The sequence below is a fragment of the Chiloscyllium punctatum genome, chromosome 47, assembly GCF_047496795.1.
Source record: "Chiloscyllium punctatum isolate Juve2018m chromosome 47, sChiPun1.3, whole genome shotgun sequence".
NCBI lineage: Eukaryota > Metazoa > Chordata > Chondrichthyes > Orectolobiformes > Hemiscylliidae > Chiloscyllium > Chiloscyllium punctatum.
This window is the reverse complement of record NC_092785.1, coordinates 14,595,822-14,622,624: the sequence shown is the minus strand read 5'-3', so window position 1 is coordinate 14,622,624 and position 26,803 is coordinate 14,595,822.

Below are 26,803 nucleotides of genomic sequence, written 5' to 3'. Positions count from 1 at the left end.
TGGATGCTGTCTGACTGGTTGTGCTTTTCCAGTACCACCGTCTCGACTCTGAGTAGTTGTGTTTCCAGGCCGGATTTATATTTGACAACATGATGAATTTCAGTAAACTATGGTCAAAATTTTGGCAGCATTTCCAATAGACAATGGCAGGAAATTAGGGACACCTTATACATGTCATGATGGTAAATATTGGAAATGATCACGCCAGTACAAATTTGACTTTTAACATTTTCAGATGAACAACGAATAAATGTTCAATTAACAAGAAAAAGCAAAAGCCACAATTGGACTGCATTTCTATGAATTTTATTTTTTACGTGATCCAAGTCAACCATCATCAAATACAAAGATCAAGCACCAAATAATCACACATGCAGCACTCTGTGAGATCCTTCATTACCATTAGCAGTTCTGCCTGTACATCATACAGCTACGTTATGACAGTATATAATGTATTCTGTCACGCTATCCCGCAATCTACTCTCACTATTCTGATAATCGGTCGATCTGACAATCATTTCATCTGCAAGGATTTTTCAGGTGACCACATTAGATCATGAAACATGACTTGGCTGATTGGTGTATCCCTCGTGTACTGCACTGCCATGATTGGACAAGACTTCGTGTTTGAATTATTTGTTTGGAAAATTATTCAGCATTTCGACAGATATGTATACACACATTAGCCGATACACCGGTACAGTCCTCTCTTGAGAATAATAATGAAATGAATTATCATATTTTGTGCAATTGCATGCAGTTATTATAAGGTGACCATGTATGTAACTTAAAGTGTATTGAAAAATCAAGAACGCTTCATTGTTCAACCTAACTACAATATGCAGTTAATGTAAGATACTAATACTGAGTATATAAATGCAATGAACGTCTTTCCATTCAGTCAAGTCATATTTTTGTCTTCACTCTCAGTTGTACTTCGGTCACACGTTATAATTGCAACATTTTGGAGAACTGGTCTCGGAATTTTGTCTTATTGCTGCCACGATTAAGTTTATAACGTGCAATGAAATAGCATATAGGTCAAAAACCCTTATTCTACGTTGAAACACATTTATGATTCTGTCAGTTACCTCTCTATATTTATAGTTGTCCACTGTTGCATGTTGCAATTCCATTTCAGAGAAAACAAAAACTCGCCAAACTTGAGACCATGCAAAATTACAATGCAAACATTAAACAGGATACAATTGAACCTGGAAACTTGGAGGACTTCTAATGTTGAGTCCGTGATGTTCGACTCATCAAAACCATTGTTGTGACTACAGCTTCAAGGCGTTTCGTCTTTTAACGTTTATCACAGTTGTGCTTTTGAGGCGGAGTGCCAAGTACAGACCGAATGTTACGGGAATTAATCTATGTCACCGTTGTATTCTCTTTTTTAAAAAATACAATAAAAACCTAATGCTGATAAATGCTGCAAGCTCAATCTTCTCAAATACATCTCACAAGTTATTTATGATTGGCTTGGCGACTTTCGTACCACAGAACTGGAAGCTGACAGAATCCTTGCACAATGACAGGACACATTATTAGTACAGGAAAACTTTCTCATATGCAGGATTTCCAGAAACTGCAAATGCACACAGCAGGCCAGTTTCATTTTAAACTGTGTCTGAGAATATTATATGGTGATCTTGTCGGCCTTCCATTTGTTACCACTGATGTATTGATTTGTCACTGAAATAGCGTTCCACCTCTTACGAAACAATACACGTTTGTTTGTTGCTTCTAGTTTCTGTGCCACTGTTTTTTTTTACTTTGTACGCAATGTGTTTCATTGTTTGAAGTAAGCAACTACGTATGGAGAGTTACTGATGGAAGACTTTCCTGGGAATATCTTTTTATATATGTCAGTAAGTACCCCATGTCACAATTTTGATCAATACTGCAAATTTAATATTCCCAAAGAAATCTCATAAAGTATCAGCCAGGAGCTCTCGGATTTTCTCGCCATGAAACTGAACTCCAAAGGATTCGTTGCACAATGATGGGGCGTCATATTAAAAAAAGGAAACAGTTTCCCTATCGAGGAATTCAAAAAACTGCATGTTTTATTAAATATTTGGAACTTTGTCATCAGCTTTGGAAAGAGAAAAATCTTTTCCAGTAAAGATGTCCTTCACCAAAGCAGAAATTGAAGTAATCTCAGAACTGACACACGAAATAATATTTTGGGGGTGCATTTCAACTTTTAAAACAGGAGTCTGATTTGTCTAATTCGTCACGCAACGGTGAGGGAAAAGGGATGTAGCTGGGAAGAGGTACAGGAAATTAACATGGTTTAATTCTTTGCACTGATCAAATGAATGGTCACCTTCCAGTGGTCAAAGAGGGAATGAGGGAAAAGTTAAGTAGTTTAGACGCAGATGCACAGCACAAAGCGAATGAAACTTGGGACATGGTAGCAGAAATTGCTCCAGGAAGAAAAGTTGCAGCATTGTCATAAATGTTGTCTTGTTTTGTGGAATCGTCCTTATACTATGAACCAATAATTCAGTATTGGCCTGAACAATCATCTCACCGAAAAGGCAAAGGAAGGGCTACAGCATATGGATTAAATCATTCATTTAAAAAAAATAAATCTCGAGCACAGCCTCTTGCTTTGAATTCTGGCGCAGCTGTGGGCGAGTTCCTTGCTTCAAAAGTGTTCCCAGGGCATTGTTGGCATTGCAGACTGGTATACCCAATACATTCAATTTATTCTTCTCAAGCAAAATACTTATCACCATCGCAAAAAAAAAGCATGACAAACGTATGTACTAGTACTAATATTGTATAGAGATAGAGAAACCTGTTTTAATGTTTAAGTATTATTGTTATTCAGAGTTTCATATAGAAACTATCTGTTCCAGTATATGTTCTACTCAAAGTGAATATTCAAACAGGATTGTCATTTCAATTGAAGATAAGCATTACTCCCGCACAAGGTCAGTTGAGTAGTTTGATTTGATTTGAGTTTTTTTTCACATCGATCTAGATACAGTGAAAAAATATTGTTTTGTCTTACATCCAGATAAATGATACAATACATCAATTCATCAGCCTAATACAGCAGAATGCTGCATATCGTGTTACAGCTAAACAGAAGTTGGAGAGAGAAATTATCACGCACATGAAAGGTCAGTTCCAATGTCCAGTAACAGTTCAGAAGAAGATACTCTTATATGTGTTTCGACACCTTTGTATCTTCTGCCCGACAGAAGTAGATGCAAATACAGTGGAAGAGGTCATGATTATTTTGTTTGTTTTCCCAAGACCATTAATGATAGGGGAATTTCATTGTTGCTGCATAAGATAATGTAACAGAAAAGAAAGGAACAATTCCACCCCTGATGTCAGGATTGGCTCACAAAACAGCCACCCAGTTCGTCCCATTCTGGGGTTCTTTCTCAAACTTCATCACTGTCAAATATATTAAATATATTACATATATATGTATATATATGTGTGTGTGTATATATATATATATATATATATATATATGTATCTATATATAATATATAGCTCTCTTGCTCAACCCCCTGAAACATCTGCCTCCACCAGTCTCTCAGACAGCACTTCCAAATTCAATTAACTCACTGAGTAAAGAAATTGCTCCTAATCTCACTTTTAGCTTTATGTTTGGCAGTCTTGAAGTTATGACCCCTCGTTACTGACATACCAACTAGTGGAAACAGAATATCCTTCTTTAAGCTTTCAAAATTGCTCATAATTTTGAACTCCTCAATAACATTACATTTTAAAGCTGTCTGCTCTGAGGGGAATAAACTCTATTTAACCAGTCTTTGCTTGTGTCTAAAATCCCTCATTGCTGGTGTAATTCCGGTAAATTCCCTTTGAATTCTCCCCGGGGCTAACATTCCTCCGTAAATAAGATATTCAGAAATGAATACACCCTCGCCATTCGTTCTGAGCAATCATTTTTAAAGGTGTTGAGTCACATTGTCATTTTCACAATTTATTTCATGAAAAGGAGCAGCGACGGAACATGATCAACCCTTGAGGAAGTCATCTCAGGATCTATAGGTTAATTATATATTTCGATCAAAGAGAAAAGTCAGTCATAGAGTCACACGGTCAGAGTCATGCAGACATTTCTCTTGAAACAGTCCACGACAATGTCCCAAACTCGTCCCTTCACGTCTGCTTGTACTCGGCCCATATCCATCCAAACGCTCCCTATTCATGAATTTATTTAAGTATTAATTAGGTTTTGCAATTGTATCCATATCTATCAGTTCCTCTCGCAGTTCATGCCACGTACAGACCACTGTCTAAAAACCTTTCCCCGCATGTCCCTATTAAATCTTTCTCCTATTGCGTTAAAAAGAAACTGCATCCTTATTTTGAAATCGCCACCCTCAGGAAAATCTGCCTGTCATTCAGACTATTTGTTATCGTCGTGATTTTCTGAACCTCTATAGGGAAACACTTCATCCATTCATACTCCTGTGAAATGAAAAATCACAGACTCTCATTATAAGGCAAACTTTCCACTCCCTGAAACATCCTGGTGAATATATTCTGTAACCCCCCTCCCCACCAATAAACTTACTTCAGCAGGTTGATGAAAACTGTGAACTGTACCCCAGAGATTGCCCCACGAACATCTTGCACAACCACAGGTTATACGAGGAGTGATTTATACCATCAGTAAGATGAAAGTAGCAGTTACATTTAATGAGTTAAAGTGTCACTTGCACTGATTGCATGATCTGCCCTTGTACGTATGAATACTGAGAGGCTGTTTCGGGCTGCTCAAGTTTATATGAAAACTATTACTAATTGGAAGAACTCGATCACTGTTTGAACCTTGGGAGTGGCTGCGTTTCACTATTTGGTCGGATTTACATCAGTTCTGATTTGGAGTGAACAGGTTCCATGAAACTTCTGTTAGTCCTTTAGGAACAGATTCATCAACACAACATGGTATTTTATGTGCTGTCTGAAAATATCGTTGCATCATTGTCTTCCACAGTTTGATGTATCATATTATCCAAACAACTGAATCACGCATTTATGAGTTTACGTCAATGATAATTTTAAGTAATTAATTGTTTGGAGTACTGAAAAATCGATAAATGCAACCATTGCAATCGTTCCTTTTGCGTATGAAACAGAGTCTCAGTGATCCAATAGATTCAACTGATAAGAAAATGAGAGAACAAGTTTTTCCGTCGATTAAAAAAAAACAATTTGCTTCTCGATTCTTCTGCCTTTGGTGTTGACAGTGAGAAATATTAACTGATCGATGGCAATATTCGATTAATCTTCATTATATGGTCTGAAAAATTAGATCGTTGAAGTTCTGTGCTCTCTTTTTAACAGGAAACCTGTCGCAATTGTAATACTTAACAAAGGAAACAGAAGCTTTTCGAAGTATATCTCTGTCTGTATAGTGACCATTGCAGTAGCAGGTCTGCTGCTTATGCTCTTGAGTGTGATATTTTATCAGATGTTCATTCTTAACTTTCACTTTCCATGACTGAACCCTTTTCCCATCTGAGAGTTTGTTTTTGACTTAACTGACGGTAACATCCATTTGTCTGTTTGGTTTACCACCACGTTCACATTTGACAGGTTCTCCATCAAAATTAGAAAATATACCAATTGAACCAGCAGAATGGCAGTCACATTCCAACAATGTTCTCTGTTATGATCAGATTAAGGAATATTCCATTTTTCTTTGCATTAGAAAAACAGCAACAAATCAATAAGATGCATTGTGGTTGCAGCGCAAGTGGAGGTTTCATTTCCTTACCACCAGTCTACGCTTGATTTCATGTTGTCTCGTAGTCTGGCTTCTCTTCACGTTCATCACATTTTTTAATTCATTGACAATCGAACGCATCTTTGTTGGGAGCAAGCCCACAGTGGACTGACAGGTATAAATGGGGAGAATCATCAAGACCCAGCGATGCACAACAAAAAGAAATACATAATTTTATTCATCATTGTATTGGACAACTTCATCATACTGCTGCTGATGGCGGCCGTTAGCTGTGCAATGACTGGATAAATGAACTCCTCTTTTTACTGATGTGATTGCACCAATCCTGGATACATCGTCACTGAGACTGGAAATTTTTTGAATCTCTTGAATTCTTTCCCGAACATTTTCTGTTTAAACAGGGACCCAGAAGAAATTCAGAGAAGAGCTGAAGAAGGCAGTTAAAGTTTCTTTGGACACTGTTTTCAAGACTTTCGAAGAATTATAAGCTAAGACTGGCTTTGTAAGTTTAGAATTCAGTTTCTGTTTAATTCTGAGGCTGGGTCAATCACTTTCAATGTCTCAGCAACATTAAGATTAAAAGTTCACAGATACACAATTATAGCTGTCCTTTTAGTCTCCTGTTGTCCACAGTTCATTGTACTGACATTCCCAAACCGGGGAATGGGGTTCTCAAACAAAACTAATGACGAGAACAGAGGTTTTACTGCTGCAGGTTATACATTGTAAATTATCTATTTACAATGAGGCCGTGTTTGCTAGAATGATCTTGTTCTCAGGTACTTAATGAACAACTATGTTCCTTACAAATCTTACTTAGATAGTATTTCTTATCATGAGTGCCCCACTGAAACGTGTTTGAAGCATAACATCACAGTGCAGAAGAGTCCCTTTGGACAGCTCGTCTCCAACATCAAAAATTCACCAAGTCCTGCACAAATCAACTTTCCCACGGTAGAGTTATCGAGTTGTACAGAAAACAGACCATTTCAGCCAACTTGTCAATGCCGACCAGATATCCTAAGTAGCGTTTAGGTTTGCTCGCTGAGCTGTAGTTTTGATATCCAGACGTTTCATTACTTGACTAGGTAACATCATCAGTGGCGACCTCCAAGTGAAGCGAAGCTATTGTCTTCTGATTTCTATTTATATCTTTCTCCTGGATGGGGTTCCTGAGGTTTGTGGTGATGTCATTTCTTGTTCGTTTTGTGAGGGGTTGATCGATGGAATCCAGATTTATGTGTTTGTTTATGGCGTTGTGGTTGGAGTGCCAGCCCTCTAGGAATTCTCTGGCATGTCTTTACTTAGTCTGTCCCAGGATAGATGCGTTGTCCCAGTCGAAATGATTTTTTTTTCATCCGTGTGTACTGCGACAAGAGAGAGAAGGTCGTGTCTTTTTGTGGCTCGCTGGTGTTCATCTATCCTGGTGGCTAACTTTCTTCCTGTTTGTCCGACATAGTGTTTGTGGGAGTCATTACATGGAATTTTGTAGACGATGTTGGTTTTGTCCATGGGTTCTACTGGGTCACTTAAGTTTGTTAGGTTTTCTTTGAGTGTGTTGTTGCGTTTGTATGCTCCGAGCAGTCCGTGGGGTCTTAGTAGTCTGGCTGTCATTTCTGAAACTTCTTTGATGTATGGTCAGGTGGTTAGGGTTTCTGGCTGTGTTTGGTCTGCTTGTCGCGGTTTGTTCTTGAGGAATCTGCGCACTGTATTTTCTGAGTATCCGTTCTTCTTGAATACAATGTTTAGGTCGTTCTCCTCTGTTTTCCGAAGTTCGCCTCTGCTGCAGTGTGTGGTGGCTCGTTGGAATAGTGTTCTGATATAGCCTCGTTTGTGTGTGTTGGAGTGGTTGCTGGTGTAGTTAAGTATTTGGTCATTGTTGGTCGGTTTTCTGTATACGCAGGTTTGAAGTTCTCCATTGTCCTTTCTTTCGACTGTGACTTCCAGGAATGCGAGTTTGTTGTCAGTTTCTTCCACCTTGGTGAACATTATGCCTGTGAGGGTGTTGTTGATGATGGTAAATGTCTCTTCTATCTTGTTTCGTTTTGTGATCACAAAGGTGTCATCTATGTAGCGGAGCCAGAATTTTGGTTTGATGGCTGGTAGGGCTGTTTGTTCGAGTCTTTGCATTACTGCTTCTGCTCTGAATCCTGATAAAGCAGATCCCATGGGTGTGCTGTTGGTTTGTTTGTAGACAATGTTGTTGAAAGTGAAGTGGGTAGTGATGCACAGGTCTACTAGTTCATGATGTTTTCATTGGTAATGTGATTGATGGTGGTTGGTGTGTGTGTGTTGGTCTCTTCTAAAAGTGTGGTAAGTGCTTCTTTTGGAGAAAGTGAGGACTGCAGATGCCGGAGATTAGAGCTGAAAATGTGTTGATGGAAAATCGCAGCAGGTCAGGCAGCACCCAAGGAGCTGGAGAATCGAAATTTCGGGCATGAGCTCATGCCCGAAACGTCGATTCTCCTGCTGCCTGACCTGCTGCGCTTTTCCAGCAACACATTTTCAGCTAAGTATTTCCATTGCCAGGAAGACCCAGTACAACCCACGGACAAAACCAACGTCATCTACAAAATTCCATACAAGGACTGCCACAAACATTACGTAGGACAAACAGGAAGAAAGTTAGCCACCAGGATACACGAACACCAGCTAGCCACAAAAAGACACGACCCTCTCTCCCTCGTAGCCCTACACATGGATGAAAAAAAAACACCATTTCGAGTGTGACAACACATCTATCCTGGGACGGGCTAAGCAAAGACATGCCAGAGAATTCCTCGAAGCCTGGCACTCCAACCACAAGCCATAAATAAACACACAGATCTAGATGCCATCTATAAACTCCTCCAAAAACGAACAGGAAATGACATCATGACAAACCCCAAGAACCCCATCCAGGAGAAAGATATAAATAGAATGCAGGTGACAACAGCTTTGCTTCACTTGGAGGTCGCCACTGATGACGTTACCTAGCCAGGTACTGAAACGTCTGGATATCAAACCTCCAGTCAGCGAGCAAACCAACACCCTAAACCTCACCCTGAGCTAGAAACCTTCACAAACCTTGCAAAAATATCCTAAATAATTATTGTCTCATTTCTGGCACTTCTGCATTATTCCCCTAAACCCTTCCATTTCATTTGAAAGCTTCCACTACCTCCACTGGCGTGTCATTCTGTACACCTCTCCCCCCACCATCGTCTGCATTAAAATGTTGTCTATTTGGTTCCTTCTACAACTTTCATGTGTCACTATAGCATTTTGCTCATTTGTTTTGGACTCCCCTACGTTTGGCAACCGTTTTGGCTATTCATCCTATTCATGGTGCTCATGATTTTATAAGCCTCGAGAAGGTCACCCTTCTGCCTACCACGCTACAGGGGGGAAACAAAAGCCGTTGCCAATTTAGTCTCTCTCCATGTGTCAAATCATCCTTGCAATTTTTTCTGTACATTTGAATGATAAACAATGTATTTCCTATAACAGGAAGAACAAAAATGAAGACGCGATTGACAGAGTGGTCTCGCCAATGTCACGTCCAGCCACAATATTTCCTCTCAACTCCGAAATTCAGTATACTAATCAAAATGGAATCATTCTACTCGCACTCTTCGATAATATGTCTACTTGCGATTTCTATGATTACCGATGTCTCTTTGTTCAGCAACACGCCCCACAACCCTACTATGAACTGAGTAAATCCTGCCCTGCTTTCTCTTGTTAAAATGCAACTACCCACACTGATCTACATTAAATTCCATATGCTTTTCTTCGGCCCATTGGCTCTTCTGTCCAATGTCCAGTTATACTCTTCGCTGCCCATGACAACACTGATGCTGTTGTCGTCTGCAAAATTACTAACCATACCTCGTAGATTTATTTACAAATCAATTCTGTTCATTTCAAAAAGCAGTGGAGCGACCACTGATCCTCGCAGCAGAGTGCATGTCACATGCATTCAAAGCCACGAGACTTGAAGTGCTCATCCAAATATTTCATAGCTTATGTGTGGTTTCCAGACTCAACTCGTTCTCCCATGCAGTGCGATCCAGATCGTCACCACTCTCTGATTGCAGGTTTTGTCTGAAATCCCCTGTAAATCTGCATTTTTAAGTTGAAAATGATGCACTGTTGTTAGGGACCCTTCAACTGTGGAGAGCAGTTGTTTCCTATACCCCTTGCCCATGATCAGCTTTCTCTGTTCCAAAGAAAACGACCTGAGGTAATCAAGCCTTTCTTTTTCACTGAAATGCTCTATCCTAGGTAACATCCTGGTGAACCTCCTTTGTACTCCCTCCAGTACAATCACAAGCTTGCCACAGTGTCGGGACCAGTACTGCACAAAGTACTTCAGCTGTCGACTCAAAATCGTCCTGTAGTATTCCAGCAGAACCTGCCTGCTCAGCTAATTTGTCCTTTGCCTGGTAAAGGCAAATGTCCAGATTGCTTTTTTAACCACCTAAATTCCGGACAGAAAGACAAAACCAACTACAATCATGGAGGATGAATTGCAAAACAATGTTGTTACTATAGGAATATTATCTCAGTGCCCAGCAAGTAACAGCAGTGTTTGATAAAGTTGTGACCGGCTGTGTATATGTAAAATTTAAGTCCCCATTAGAGACTGATAACATTGAGTGTGCGTGTGCGTGTGTGTTTGTGCATGTGGTGTGTGTTTGCGTGAGTGTGTGAGAGAGAGCGTGAGAGACACTGAAAATATGTGTGTGCGTGTGTGTGATAGTGGCAGAAAGAGACATACTAAAAATATGTCTGTGTGTGTATTTGTGTGTGTGTTTGTGTGTGTGCGTGTGCATGCATGTGTTTATGTGTTTATTATTTGCAGTCCCCCACGGAGGGGTGATACTGACTGTTTGCGTATGTATCTGTGTGTAAAATTTACAGTCTCCAGCAGCGGGGGATCATGATGTTACTGAGTCTGATTGAGTGATAGTCAGAGGCCTGCAGTGGAAGATTGCCATTGTTTGCGTGTATGTATTTTTGTGTGTTTGTGTGTGTGTGTGTGTGTGTGTGTGCATTTATTGATACTGCTCGTGTATAATCACCTTTAACACAATGTGTCAAGCAGCAACTTGCCAGCACAGACAAATTAGCTGTCGATCAGATGGTTGAACAGCCAAGAACGCCACTTGACATGGTCTGAAAAATAAATTACACTTGTTTAATAATCGTATGTCAATTTAGTGTGCACTTCTGTTCAATTTTGAAACAAACATGCTCATTTGTAAAGGTCTTGCTTAAAATTGTAACTAAAGTTGTCAATTGTCTGATATATTTATCATAATTTACGTAAGTCTCAATTACATTAAACTTGCGGACTTAGTTCATTTTAGTTTGATTAAATTTGATTAAAACTCCTGCATTCACCTGTCCCTCTCCCCCACTTCTCCGTAATGTCTCTCTCTCTTTTCAAATTTTCTTTCTTGCTACTTTCTTTGGCTCTTCTCTCTCATTCTTAAACAATTTTTACGAAGTTTTTTTTATTTTGTGCAATCCCACCCCATCCTCTCCATCTCAGATTTCTGCTTTCTGCTCAAAGTTTGGTTCACCTTCCTGAAGAAGAGCTTATGTCCGAAACGTCGATTCTCCTGCTCCTTTGATGCTGCCTGACCTGATGTGCTTTTCCAGCAACATATTTTTCAGCTCTGATCTCCAGCATCTGCAGTCCTCACTTTCTCCTCCTTGGAAAATACTCGTCTAATAACACTCTCATTTAAGAATTACGAAACAACGCTTCCTATCTCAAAACTTGTCAGATGCAGGTTCTTATATTTGGATCTGCCTGTGTATTATTTTCTCCCTGTTCGGAATTTCTGCACGAGAAGCTATTGATCGAAAAGGTACTTTTGTAGTCATAATGTCACAGAGATGTACAGCACGGAAACATACCCTTCCGTCCTACTCGTCCATACCGACGATATGACCCAGCACAATCTAGTCCCACCTGTCAATATCTGGTCCATACCCTTCCAAACCCTTCTTATTCATATACCCATCCAGATGCCTCTTAAATGTTGCAATTTTACAAGACTCCAACACTTCCTCTGGCAGCGCATTCCATACATATATCACGCTTTGAGTGAAAAAAATGTTGCAAATTAGCTGTCTTTTGTATCTTTCCCCTCACCCGATACCTATGCCCTCTAATTCTGGCCTCTCCCAAATCAGGGAAAGTACTTTGCCTATTTATCCTATCCATGCCGGTCATGATTTTATAAACCTCTATGAGGTCACGCTTCAGCCTTCGACGTTCCATCAAAAACAGCCCGAGCCTATTCAACTTCTAACTATCGGTCAAATCTTCCAACCTTGGCAACATGCTTGTAAAACCTTTGGGAACTGCTTCAAGTATCACAACGTCTTTCCGATAGGAAGGCGACCAGAATTGCATGCAATATTCCAACAGTGGCCGAAACAGTCTCCTGTACAGACACCACATGACCTCCCAAATCCTGTACTCAATACTCTGACAATCAAGGAAAGGATATCAACCGCTTCTTCACTATCCTATCTGTTTGCGACTCCACTTTCAAGGAGCTATGAACCTGCACTCCAAGATATCATGGTCAGCAACACGTCCGAGGACCTTACCAGTAAGTGTGTAAGTCCTGCTAACATTTGCTTTCACAAAATGCAGCACCTCAAATTTATCTAAATTAACTCCGCATGTCACGTCACAGCTCATTGCCCCATCTGATCAAGATCCCATTGACGTCTGAGATAACCTTCTTCGCTTTCCACAAAACCTCCAATTTTGGTGTTATCTGCAAACTTATTAACTATATCTATTATGTTCACATCCTACTCATTTATATAAATGATGGAAAGTTGTGGACCCAGCACTGATCCTTGTGGCAATCCATTTGTCACAGGCCTCCAGTCTGAAAAACTACCCTCCAACACCCTCTGTCTTCAACCTTTGAACCAGGTCTGTATCCAAATGGCGAGTTCTCCCTGTAGTCCATGAAACCTCATCTTGCTCACCAGTCCCCCATGGGGAATCTTGTTGAAATCCTAACTGAAGTCCATATAGATCAGATCTCGAGCTCTTCCCTCATCAATCCCCTTTGTTATGTCTTCAAAAACATCAATCAAGTTTGTGACCCATGATTTCCCACGGATATAAGTATGTTGATTATCCCTAATCAGTGTTTGCCTTTACAAATACATGTACATCCTGTCTGTCATGATTCCCTCCAACAACTTGCTCACCAACGATGTCAGGCTCACTGGTCTGTCCAGACAACCTTTCTTAAACAGTGGCACCACGTTTGCCCATGGCCAGATTCCAGCTCCTCACCTGTGACCATTGATAATACAAATATCTCAGTAAGAGGCCCAGCAATCATTTCCCTACCTTCCCACAAAGTTCCAAGGTATGCCAGATCAGGTCCTGGGGATTTATCCACTTTTATGTGTTTCGAAGAATCCAGCACCTTCTCCTCTATAATATGGATATTTTTCAAGATGCCACCATTTATTTCACACCATTCTATATCTTCCATGTCCTCTTTACACAGTAAATACTGATGCGAAATGCTACTTTAGTATCTGCCCCCTCCCTTGCCGCTCCAAACAAAGGCTGCCTTGTTGATCTTTGAGGGGACCTATTCTCTCCGTAGTTACATTTTTGTCCTTCAGGTATTTGTAAAAACCCTTTGGATTCTCTTTAACTCTATTTGCCAAAGCTGGCAAATAGAGTTAAAGGCACGTCCCTTTTTGCCCCCTGATTTCTCTGTCAGGTATACTCCTACTGCCTTTATACTTTTGTAACGATTCGCTCGATCTATCCTGTCTATGCCTGACATATGCTTCCTTCTTTTTCTGAACGAAAACCTCAATTTCTTTAGTCACCCAGCATTGCCTTTTGCTACCAGTCATTCCTTTTCTCCTAAAAGGAAGATAAATTTTCTGGCCTTTTGTTGTCTCATTCCTGAAGGCTTTCCATTTTCCAGCTGTCCCTTTCCCAGTGAACATCTTCCCACAATAATCTTTTGAAAGTTCTTGCCTAATACCGTCAAAATTGCCCTTTCATCAATTTTGAAACTAATCTTTTAGATCTGGTCTGTTCATTTTCATCACATTTTAAAATCTAACAGAATTATGGTCGCTGGCCCCAAAGTCCTACCCTACTTACACCTCAGCTACCTGCCCTACCTTCCTGAATGTTTGACTCGCCTTTATTCTCAACTGTACCAGACTCGGATTGAAATTTTTCCTCACTATCTCCCTGTTTCCCACTCTCCCCGCCCGCCCCCCGCCCACCCCATATACTAGTTTAATTTCTCCCGAGCAGCTCCACCAAAACTCCTTGCCAGTATTTTAGTCCCCTTCCAATTAAGGTGCATTCTGTCCTTCACGTCCAGTTCACTTCTTAAACAAAACAGCTGCCAATGATCCAAAAATGTGAGTCCTTCTGCCTTACACGAGCTGCTCAGTCATGTATTCATTTGCTCTATCCTCCTGCCCTCATTGGCTCGTAGCACTAGGTGCAATCCAGATAGTACTACTATCGAGGACATTTTTTAAAACAATCCTGCCGAATTCTCTGTATCTCCTTTCTGAATGTGACCCTTTCCCTTCCTACGTCATTGTTTCGAATGTGTGTTTAAACTCCTGCTGGCTTCTCTCCCCCTTCAGAACATTCTGCAACCTCTCTGAGGCGTCCTTCAACTGACACCAGGCAAGCAACACACCATTATGATTTTTCCTTGCTGTCCACACAAACATTCCATCTGTACCTCAAACCATAGATTGTCCCAAACAGAATCGATCGCTTGGAATCCGACGTACCACTCATTCCATTAAAGCTAGTCTCAATACCAAAAACTTGGTCGTTCGTGCTACGTTCCCCTGACATTCCATCTCATTTTCCAAAACAGCACACCTGTTCGAAATGGGCATAAACATAGAAAACTTATGCACGACCTACCTACCTCTCTTACCTTTCTTGGAGTTAAGCCATCTATGTGACTGTATCTGAGACTACCACACCACCGCCCCCCCACCCCCCACACTCCTTGCCTAGCAGCCATCCACCGCATTCCCTTGCTCTTGCAAATTCTTCATTGGAGCTAACTGCCTGTACAACCAATCCATTCAATCCGATAGGATTCGCAGCGAACGCCATTTATTGCAGATATAATCATCGGTAACCCATAAGCTCTCTCTAAGCATCCACATCTGACAAGAAGAGCATATCATTCTATTAAGGGCCATGTTTGTTTCTTTCAATCTACAGACCCAGAAAATAGCACAGTCTCATTTCTCTCCGATACACTGCTCAAGGTTAAATGAACACTTATGGCTTATATGTTAAGTTAAATCAAGAGACATAACTCAATAAAATATGCTATCAAGAAAGAACCCACTCTACTCACTACTGCCAATTTATTTTGAGGCCATGCTTAAAATCCACTTATCTGCTCCTGTGCTGTTACCACTCCCAGACAGGTTCTTCCAAGATCAGTTGTGAATTTCACTGTGTTTTCTTAGTTTTCCGAGAAGCACTCAGATGACCAGCGATGCATGAATTCAACAGCAGGCAGCAACTGCTTATTCTGTCAGTTAGCAATGTGAGTTTCTTTCTCTCTCTCTCTCTCTCTCTCTCTCTCTCTCTCTCCTGCATGGACCGCACATTGTGCTTCCTTTGTCTGTTCTTCTCCCTTTTAAACATGCGGTTGCTTTGACCTTTTTTCTCCAAAGTATCAAACCAATGCAACAGCATATAAGACAGAAATTGCTGCTCCTGAAATTCCATGAAATCACCTCCAACATCTAAAATGTCGCAGAAAATAGCAGCTGTTACAGATAGAAATGTTTCCCGTCCTCCATCTTGGATTACCCAGAATCCTTTAACACAGATACCTTTTTCAAAAAGGCTGTTCCATGCTCGGATTGGCAGTTCTCTTCTCAACTTTTCAATTTTCACTCAATCTTTTACGCCAGCGCATCAGTGTACTCAATTCAAACTTGATTAGAAATTGCTATATTTTCCGTGGTATAATATAAACTAATTGGCCGAATTGGAATTTGTTTCTTTTCTCCAGGCAATGAATTGATCGAGTTGTTCGACCCAAGATTACGTTGGTAATTCATTGAGAATGTTTGGTGTTCATTCCGCGAGTTCTGCTGCTTTTAACTCTCTTAAAGGTGAACCCACATCTTCACAATAAAGTATATGCTTCAGTAAGAATGTGCAAATGTGTGTGTGTATGTGTGTATGTGCCTGTGTGTGTGTTTGTGTGTGTATTTGTCATCGTGGAAATTCAATCATTTCGAACAACCTTCATTTGGAAACGGGCGACAGCCAGATGTGGATGAACATTCCTGATTGCTACCAAGTGATCCCTGCGAGCTTATCACTTGTCTCCCAATGCACAAGATGGTAGCATAGTGCGAAACAGTCAAACTTCCTTCGACATAACCTTCACATATCCAACAACTCAAATGACAACACCAGGTCAATACATCCAAACATCATCAAATTTTCCCTGCAATCCACTCAGCAGCCTGGCCTTTGTTTTCACTCCATCTTGCATTACCCAATTCTTAACCAATGAATCACGGTTCAATGACTATTTACCGTCAGCCCCCCCTCCCTTCCCCCAACCTTTAAAGATAGTGGTGAGCTCATTCTTACTTCACTGTAATGTTAGTCGACTCTCATCGTCATTAGGTAGGGAATTACGCGATTTTGACCAAACAGCACTGAAGAACAGTGATATGTTTCCATGTCTGGATGGTACGTGTTTGACAGGGGAACATAAAGGCGGCGCTTTCCCATGTACCTGGACTCCTTGCCCTTCCACGTGAATGGTTGTTGCTTTGGAAGGCAGCACATTCCAAATCCTTCCAACTCTTGAATAAAGAAGTTCCTTCTCATCTCAATCCCAGCTCTCTTGCTTGCATTCCTGTAACTCTGGTCCCTACTTACTGACATACCAACTGTTGGAAACAAATTATATTTCTTTACCCTGTCAAAATTGCTTGCAATGATGAACAACTCAGTAAAGTATCTTCTTAATCTTCTCTCTTCTAAGAAGAATAAGTCCAATCTCTGCGATCACCCCACTTATCTGAATTCCCTCATTCATGGCTTAATTCTGTTGAATGTCATTTAAAATAGCTCCAGGACTTTAATATGCTTCCTTAGATAATGCGACCAGAACTAAACACAACACTTCAACCGAAGTGTGGCCAATGATTTGTAGAAGAATAGAATCACTTTCTTGCTTTTTATACGCTGCGTCTTTAGTTATAAAGTTAGGGAACTTAGAAGCCTTCCTAATATGTGTTTCATTTTGTGAAATTGGCGACTCTCTGAGAAACATCATGTGACCTCCAAGTGTACTCTGCTCCTCAATTATTTTACCTTTTAATCTGCATTGTCTCCTCGAGTTTCTTCTTCGAAGTCTCATATCTCACATTTGTCTGCACTCAATTTCATGTGCCAAGTGTTTGCCAATATTGCCAACTTTTCAATGTCCCTCTGATGCCGATCAGCATCATCGTCATACTTTACCGTTCTCCCCAGATTAGTATCATTTGCAAATTTCGAGATTTTACCCTGAGCACTCATCTCCAAATCATGCACCAAATTCAGAAAAAAAAACAAGGACCACAACACGGAGTTTAACAGGCATGAGGTGCTGAATGGCATAACCCAGCTCCTATGATCCTCAGTCCGTGTAGACCGACGATGCTGTTAATAAAGGGCTTTGATGTTGATAACGGGCTTTTCAATATGCACCCAATAAGAATGCGAGACTGGCGAGATGTGGATCTAAATGGACACAGGAGTAAACAGATATATGATCTGCTTGGCTATTTAAATACCATGCTGCGGTCAAACATGCCAAACAACTAATACTGGGCTTAAGGAAGGAGGCCAGGGAAAATGCGCCTTCACAGCAGACAGACTTGTTGCAAATTTTCACTTTACTACGAAGGACATTGATCCTGTAACAGCAACATGTTTCGAGTGACGGTCTTTGGTATGATGGGAAGAAGCGTTAGCTCAGACCAATTTGAAAGAAGAATGGAGATGGGATAGCTGTATGAAAGAGGGGAGAAGATGGCTTCTGTTTCTAAGAGTGGGATGATTACTTTATATATCATTTAGGGAAGTGGGGAGTGTGGGCTCGGATTTATTCAGGGACCAATCATGTTCACACAGTGGGCTGACGCAGTCCTCAGGTTTGCAAAGAATGAAGGAGAGAGAAAGAGAGAGAGGTGAGTGTCTCTGGATTGGCGGTGTATGTATGACCACTTTTGCTGCAAAGGACAGTCTTTATTTCACACTGGAAGACTGCCAGTATCTTCTTCATGGTAAGAATATTTTGTTTCCAACTATGCAGATGAGAGGAGCTCGTATTAAAACAGATGAACACTGAAAACGTCATACGTCTTTCCCAAACTTTAGTCCTTCTGGGATCACCATGAAACTCCCCTACTTCCTTTCTGTCCGATATTCCAAAATGTGGGGTGAGGTGATGCAGAGCTGCCATCATGGGTCCATACAGTGGGCTCATGATCCGTTGGCATCCCAGCATGATAGCTCGTGGAATTTCTATTCGATTCATGGAGAAAATCGTTTGTAATACAATTCTACTCTTTGTAATGGGTTATCATTAAAAGCATAATCCATTGTAGGGGGAGTATCTCTGAATAATGTTCAATGGGGAAACTGATGGTTCAAGTGTATGATAATAGGATAATGCAGGCAGAGAATATTTTTTCCTGTTACAGAATCGATGTGCCAAAGAGTCTCCTCTGTCTTGTGTGATTCCATGACTGGGGAAGGAATGGCTTGCGTTTCTCTGACTGACAGATCCCTCCAGGAACACAGAAACCTGGTAACACTGCACAACCCGTTTTAGGAATCAAAGGAATTAATAACTCTCGCCTTGGCGTGATGTGACATCCGAAACCATTGCATGAACTGACCACAGGCCAATCGGGTTTGCATCCTTGTCAATTGCTGCAATTTCCTTTTTTAAGCCTTCATTCATGGGATGCCGACGTCATGGGCTCGGTCAACATTTTTTGGGCTATCCATTAGCTTCGAGAACAGAGAACAGTCAAACACATTGAAGCCAATCTCTGAAGATAAGTGGACCTGTTAAGGTGAAGACTTCCTTACCGAACTAAAATCAGTGAAACAGATGGGTTTTACGATGATTGTTAAATGATCGCCATGAGACCCGCAGATACCTACTTCGCTCCATCAGTCCTTTTTATCTAGTGTTTACATGTTTAATTCTTGAACATTCACCCACCTTTCTTTACTGTCCTGGTCGAAAGGGAGGAGATTGCACTCCATCCCTAACCATGAGGCTTTCCGGGGTTGAATAGCTCTACTAGTCTGAAGTTGATGCAGATAATCGAACTTGACACAAAATGTATCTAAATTTCTCATGTTAGAAAAAATGACTCTTGATTCTGTGTTGCCCCTAGTTCTCTTTATTAACGAAGATTGTCATTAATTTAACTGGATATTTCAACGCAGTTTTGAACTGTTTTCTGAACTTGGACTGAGTCACTGCATAAATAAAAGTGTTTGTGCAGCAACTTAAACCCACCAACATAAGTCCAACGTGTAGGAAGATATGTACAGAACCAGTATAATAGTTGGGATTTGTTCCTGCAATGTAATAGTGTATGAAGAATAGAACAAATATTAACCACAGGAGTATGAAGCTGCCAGATATGGAGAAAAGTATAATCATAGATCTTCTCCTGCTCTCCATTTCTGGGTCATTTTGATTCTCACGTTTACTCTGATCCTTCAGTCCCTTACGGACACGACTAGCCACTAAAATATACCTGACTGTCAGAGCATTGAATAAAAGAATTAAAACAAATGGGAGCAGTGGGCATAAAACGGCATCAAACCAGTCAAATCCTTTCCAAGCAGGGTCAGTGTAATAACTTGACTTTATATCACAGAACCACGGGACGTTGTTAATGATCTTTCGAGGTTGAAATGTCACATAGAAGGGGATATTCTTGACGCAGAGCAGAATGCAAGTTGTTGACAGAACGAGAGCGGCAATTTTCGCTTTGCAATATTTAGTTTTGAACTTCTGGATACAAATGGCAACAAATCGATCAAAGGAAAAAGTGACAGTGAACCAGACTGAACAGTCTCTGGCTGCACGAGTCAGCACATAGATGATACTGCACACAGGAGTGATGTTCAGGTAAGATACATGAAAATAATAATGATTGATTTGTGTCAGTATGAACTCATTTACCACGACCAGGAGATCGGCTATTGCCATTGCTATAAGATAGCGTGTGGTGCATGAAGACAGGCCACATTTCCCTCGGGATAGAATGGCAATTGCCAACAAATTAACTGCATGTGAGGAAGAAGTAAAGAAAAGTATGCTGTAAGTTACAAGTGAAACAAACATGTTCCATCAACTTTCGACACGAAACGCATGAACATCTGGTTGGTGCAAACACGTTACATTTAAATCATGAAATTTCAGAGCCGAGGTTGAGTCCAAAATACCCGTGACTTAGTTTTACTGAGTTTGGATGTAACACATCACTGAGTCTGCTAATTTCAATATAACAAACCTTGCTGCACCTGGAATCTTCTGAACTAGCACACTCAATAAACCAGAAAATACTATGCATCTAAAAGACAGTGAAGTGGACTGCATTACTCTGTCTAGTTATGGTAGTTTTTTTTTAATGTATTGACCTCAATGTTAATATATTTGATATTTAATGTAATAGCCAACGAAATATCAGAAGTTATTTCAATTTTGAATCAATTTCTCCCCAAATACCATGAAGTCCAATTTAGAGCTGTCAGGCTCTCTGCCAGGAAGTTTTCTTTTTAGAAAAAATGTTGAATTAGTGTTTTGGAGATTTATGCTGCATCAGTGATATGTATACTGTCCGCATTACTTTATTTTAATTCCATTGTGCGTATTTTTACATTATTGAATTGGACCTCTTGATTACCTGGGATATTTGATTGACCGTCACACTCCTGATCCCATGGATATTTATTCCTCTCTCGTTGCAGGTCCAACCACACACAACAATCCTTATACTATCTATGTCAAAGTACAACATTTGTTGGCCTTCGTCTGTAATCTTTAACTTTGTTTCCTTCCTTCCAGAAGATATTTTGCCATAACCCAGGCTGTTGTTTCACGGCAGAAACTCACCAAAAATCCTCAGGCAGCACTTTCCAGGACCACGACCAGTTCCATCGAAAACGACAAGGGCATCTGGCACTTGGGAACACTACCTCCAAGTTCCCCTCCAAACTAATTGCCATTGCGGAATGATTGATCATTCCATAATGGTCGCTGGCTAAGTGCACTGTCGGTCTACCGACAGCACATGGACTGAAGCAGTCCAAGATTTAAGCTCACTCCCACACACTCAACGGCAACGAGGGACAGGCAATAAATGCTGGATTCAGCCAACGGGACTAGCAATCCACCAATGAATAAAAATACAACTTCCTGTCTTTGTAATTTATACTTCACATTCTATCCCCCTCCTAACTCCTGGCTGTACCGGATCTTATCTCTCAGTCTACCAATCAGAAACACTGATAAGGATGAGGATTTCTCCTTCTTATTCCATCCCACTCAGATTGTCCTGTTGCATGTTATTCACTTCCATGACCTTGCCATCAGGACTGAAACTTTTAATTTTGGATCTTGTCTGCCAGCAAATAAATGTCATTGCCTTCCACCCAGTTTACTCTTCCTGACTGACATACCTTGTCAATCTTATTCCTCACCACATGCAAACAGAGAGGCTGACTGAAAGAAAAGATCATGCAACTCATTGTCACATACACTTACTTGGAACACCAATAATGGCAAGCATCAGGTAATAGACTTTCCTGATCATAGAAAATATTGACATAATTTTCCACTCACAGTTCCTTTCCGTTTGCTGCTGAGGGTAAAATCCCTAAGTTAAACTGTGAGGCAGCACATTCCCAGAGAGTTGAATTTATACCCCACAGAATTGCCAGGGGCACATAGTAGTTGCGACATCACAAGTTAAACTTCTTGCCAGTACTTAACGTAGAGATTACGACATCCAATTAAACCCAGAACGGGCCCAGAAATATTTTGCTCTCGGCTTCGAATCATTGTTCCAAATATGGCACTTGTAGAGTCAAACAGCATTGAAAAAAAACCTTCAGTCCACCTCGTCCATAATGATCAGGTTTCCTTAACCAACTTAGTGCCTTTTGACTGCGTTTGACCCACCATTCCTTGAAACCTTTATTATTCATGCACCAAACCAAATGTCTTCTAAAATCTCGAATTATACGCACCCGGACCAATTCCTCAGGCAGTTCGTTCCATATATATACAACTCCCTGTGTGAAAAATCTTGCCCCTCATATCCCTCTTAAATCTTTCCACTCACAACTTAAACCTCCACCCTCTCGTTTTGGACTCCTGTACCCTGGGAAAAAGACCTTGGACTATTCACTCTATCCGTGCCCCTCATGATTATATAAACTTCCTATTCTCTATGCTATATAGCCCCAGCCTATGCAGCCTCTCCCTATGAATAACACCATCCAGTCCCAGTCACGGAATTCCTTAGAAAAGTGTACAAGGATTATGGGAGACGCAGGAGAATGAACTTTGGAAGCATATTAGCCATGATGGAATTTCAGATCAGCTTCGATTGGCTACCGGGCCTCAATTGCTGCTATATCTTTTGGTCTTATGTACTTCTCGCACTGGATTAATGTCCTGACGTACATGGGAGATTGCATTCTTCTCTCGAATTCATTGTTAATAGTACACTCTATCTCAGACAGACTCACATACCTGTGCTCCCAATATTCTTTATGTGAAAAGCTTTAATGAACGTGAAACTTTCACCCTTGCAATAATTTCAGGCAACTACACTTCTCCACAGCCTTCCAGGACGTCACTGCAATGCATAAAAATGAGCATGAAGTTATCACAAAAAATGCATTCTCTATGATCACCTTGTGCCACATTCAGCCAATACCACATTTTACATCAATTCGAAGTCTCAGACTACGTAGAAGCTCGATCAAATGCAGTGCCTCAAACTGTTCGAGCAAGTTTACACCAAGGGACCTCTTCAAATTTCTCTTGAACTTTCAATGGACGGAGTACTTTCAAGAGATCAGAAGGGGAACACATATTCCAACTGAGAAAGGATAAATCAAGATACTTTCTAGATGCTGTGAAGTTAAATGCAGGGGATTTCCAAACAGAATTGTGTATTCATAAAGAGTCAGAGAAACCTACACTTTTGTCCATTCACCCAGCCTATCAATCTCCCTTTGTAATTTGATGATATATCTGCACTGTCTACCATGCTCCCTAACTTTGTCAGAGGCATCGAGCCAGAGTCTGACAGCACGGAAACAGGCCCTTCCACCCAGACTGGTCCATGCCGATCAAAATGTCCGTCAACACTGACCGTATTTCCCTGCACTTTTTCCACATCCTTCTAATCCTTTCCTAAACATGTATTTGTCCAAATGCGTTTTAAATGTTGATATTGTACTCGCCTCAGCCACTTCCACCGGCTGCTCATTTCATATGCGTACCACACTCTGTGTAGAAAACGTTGCCCCTCAGTTTTCATTTTCATTCCTTCCCCTCTAACATTAAACTGCTGCCCTCTTGTCCACGAATCAGCAACCCTAGGAAAAAGACTGAGTGCATTCACCCTATCCATGCATCTCATGATCTCATACACTTGTATTAGATCCACACGCCCTGTACCCTCCTCCTCCAGTTCCCTGCCATATGACAGGAAATGGGATGGACATATTCGTCGGCATGGACACATTTGAGCCAAAAGTGCTGTCTCCGTGCTGTTGGAATCTTTGACTCTATGACAGGGTGGATAGGAAGCAGCTGTTTCAATGAGTTGAAGGGGTAATGGCAAGCAGCATTGTTTCAATGTGAAACTAAGGACGTTTGGAGAAGATTGAAAAATAGTGTTTCCACCCAGAGGGTGCTAGGTGTCTGGAAAAGACTGTCTGAGAAGGCAACACAAGCAGGAAACATCATAATCGTTACAAGGTACCGAGTGAGCAATTGGAATGTCACAAGATTGAAAGCTGTGGGCCAAGGTCTGGAGAGTGGGATTATTGCAGTTAAATGAGCAAAAGCTCCATGGAGTCAAAGGTCACCTTTCTGCTGTTTGAGTCTCTTATTATGATAATGATCTGTTTGGCATGGACAAGTTGGATTGACGGGTCTGTTTCCGTGATGGGCATCTCTATGACGCTATGATAGCAGACGATCCCTGTTGCAATGAGAGGAAGAATGAAGAGCTGCATAGATGGACTGAGTGAAAAGGAAAATATCTGGCAGGCAGTGAATAATTTGGGAGAATAGGAATACAGTCGGAAGAATTTAGAACTGTCATATAAATATTGCAGAATTGTTCAGTGAAGATGGATCAGGTTATTCCAGTACGAAATACATTAACTTGGTAGGCTCATGCAAACATGATAAGGTTAGACTCCCTGCAGTATGAAGACAGTGTATTTGGTCCAACGAGTCAACACTGACCCTCCAAGGAGTAACCCACCGGTAACCACCCCCACATTTAACCTTGACTAATACTATGGGCAATTTAGCATGACCAATTCTCCTGACCTCCACATCTTTGGACTGTGGGAGGAAACTGGAGCACCCAGAGGAAATCCACGCAGACGCTGGGAGAATGTGCAAAATCCACGCAGACGGTCGCCCGAGGCTGGAATCGAACGCGGGTCCCTCTGACTGTGTGTGAAGACTTCTTTTATCTCCGAGGTTTTCTCTCTGCCACCGAAGTTAGTGGTTGTGGAATCATCGATTATTTCTGAAGTGCTAGTAGACAGTTACAGAGAGACCTGAGTGTTTACAGAGAGATCTGGGTGTTCGAGTCCTTTGTTGCCTGAAGGTGGAAACGCAGGTGAGTAATGTGGTCAAGAAGTTTGGCATGCTTTCCTTCATTGGACGCGATATTGAGTACAAGAGTTGGCAGGTAATGTTAAAGTTGTTTCAGGTAATGTTAGAGTTGGTTCAGCCACATTTGCAATATTGTGTACAGTTCTGATCAACACATTACCAAACGAATGCTTTGGAAACGACGCAGAGCAGATTCGCCAGGATGCTGCCTGGTATGGAGGGCAATAGCTATGAGGAGACTTTGAATATATTGGAATATTTTACATTAGAAAAACGGAGATTGGGGTGCACCTGAATGTGGTCTACAATATCCTAGGTGTACAGACATGTTGGAAAGAGAGGACCTTTTTCCCAGAGTGTGGAATGAAAGGGGTCCCTATTTCAAAGTGAGAGGGGAAACGTTTAAGGGAGATACATGCAGAAAGCAATGTGTGGTGGGGGCCTGGAATGCATTGCAAGAGGAGATGGTAGAGGCAAGATTTTAAACGTCACTTTAGACATATCCAGGCAGATACATGAATGGGCAGTGAGCAAAGGGATACAGTTCTATAGAAAATAGGGTGCAGTTTAGATAGAGGATATGATTCAGTGCAGGCTTTGAGGACGGAAGGGCCAGTTGCTGTGCTGTACTTTTCTTTGTTCTTTGCTCCGATATCATCCCAAAATCCAAATACGTGCAGGTCTGGTGAATTGGTCATGCTAATTTGCCCATAGTTTTAGGTGTAATTGTCAGGTATGAATATAGGCTATGGGATTGGGTCTGGATGGGCTACTCTTCAGAGTGTCGGAGTGGACTTGTTAAGCAAAATGATCTGCTTCCTTACTGTGGGGAATCTGATCTAAATCTACACAAATTTTTGTCAATTAAGGAATCGAATATTATCACCAACAGATGGAAACATAAAAATCAGGGAAACCACAGTTAGCCGTGACATTAGAGAATGGCAGAGAAGTCCTGAAGAGACAACATCTTTCCTGCTCCATGAAATCAGCAACTCATGCACTGGGACTGTAGGTTTCAGTTTCCAGGGTGTTCCTGATTCGTAAATATACGTTCCTACCTAAGCCCATAATCTGGTCTTGTGCCACAGGAATCGCCCTCAGCAATCATCTGGTTTTCGACTGCCAGAGAGCAGCGATTTCTCATTGGAAATGAAAAGTAAAATAGACATTAAAAGTATGCCAAAATTTATATATATGAACATATCTCTTTCCATGGGTGCGATGTCAGCAGCAGTTGTCCCTTTAGTTCTAAGTCAGGTGATTGATTTTGCAACTTGACTCATCACAAGTTAAAAACGCTGACACGCACTCATATATAGATACACACAAACAGACACTCACACATAAACACACTCACATGTAAACTCACACATACATGCACAGATATCCACACACGAACATTCACATGCACAGTCACATACAGAAATGCACACAGCCACACACACACAAAACACTCTCATTATGTATCGGCAGACACAGTCTCTCACTCACATACACAGTCATACAAACGCACAGGCACACGGATAGAGTGCTGCATAAAATAGCTCAGTTTTTCCAAATTTTTAATGTATCTCCAAACAAAGCAGATTAAACAATGCCTGATATTCATCGGTGTGGTTCACCTTTGAGAATGGGTAACATATTTCACTCATAATGCGGAAGTATTTCAATACGCCTCTGTGTTGTTTTGTTTAAGCATCAGTTCATTGATTAATGCAATTTGAATTTTCACCAACGTTGTTAACTCTTCTCTAAGCTTAGACTGATGCACCCTGTAAATAAATGTGTTTGTGCAGCGGCTCAAGTTCTGAAGCCTATCACCAACATTTTCAAAAGTGTTTTCTGAATCTGTATAATCGTTGGGATCCGTTACTGCAATATTATAGCATAAAAATGCCACGGAAGAATGAAACTGCCCGATACTGTGAAGAGCAAAATCACAGACTTTCTTCTGCTCTCTATCTCTGAGTCACTATATCTCATTCTCTTGCGCTGATCCATCAATTCCTTTCAGCCTCGACTAGCCTCTAAAATGCGTCTAACTGTAAGAGTATTGAGTAAGAGAATAAAAATAAAT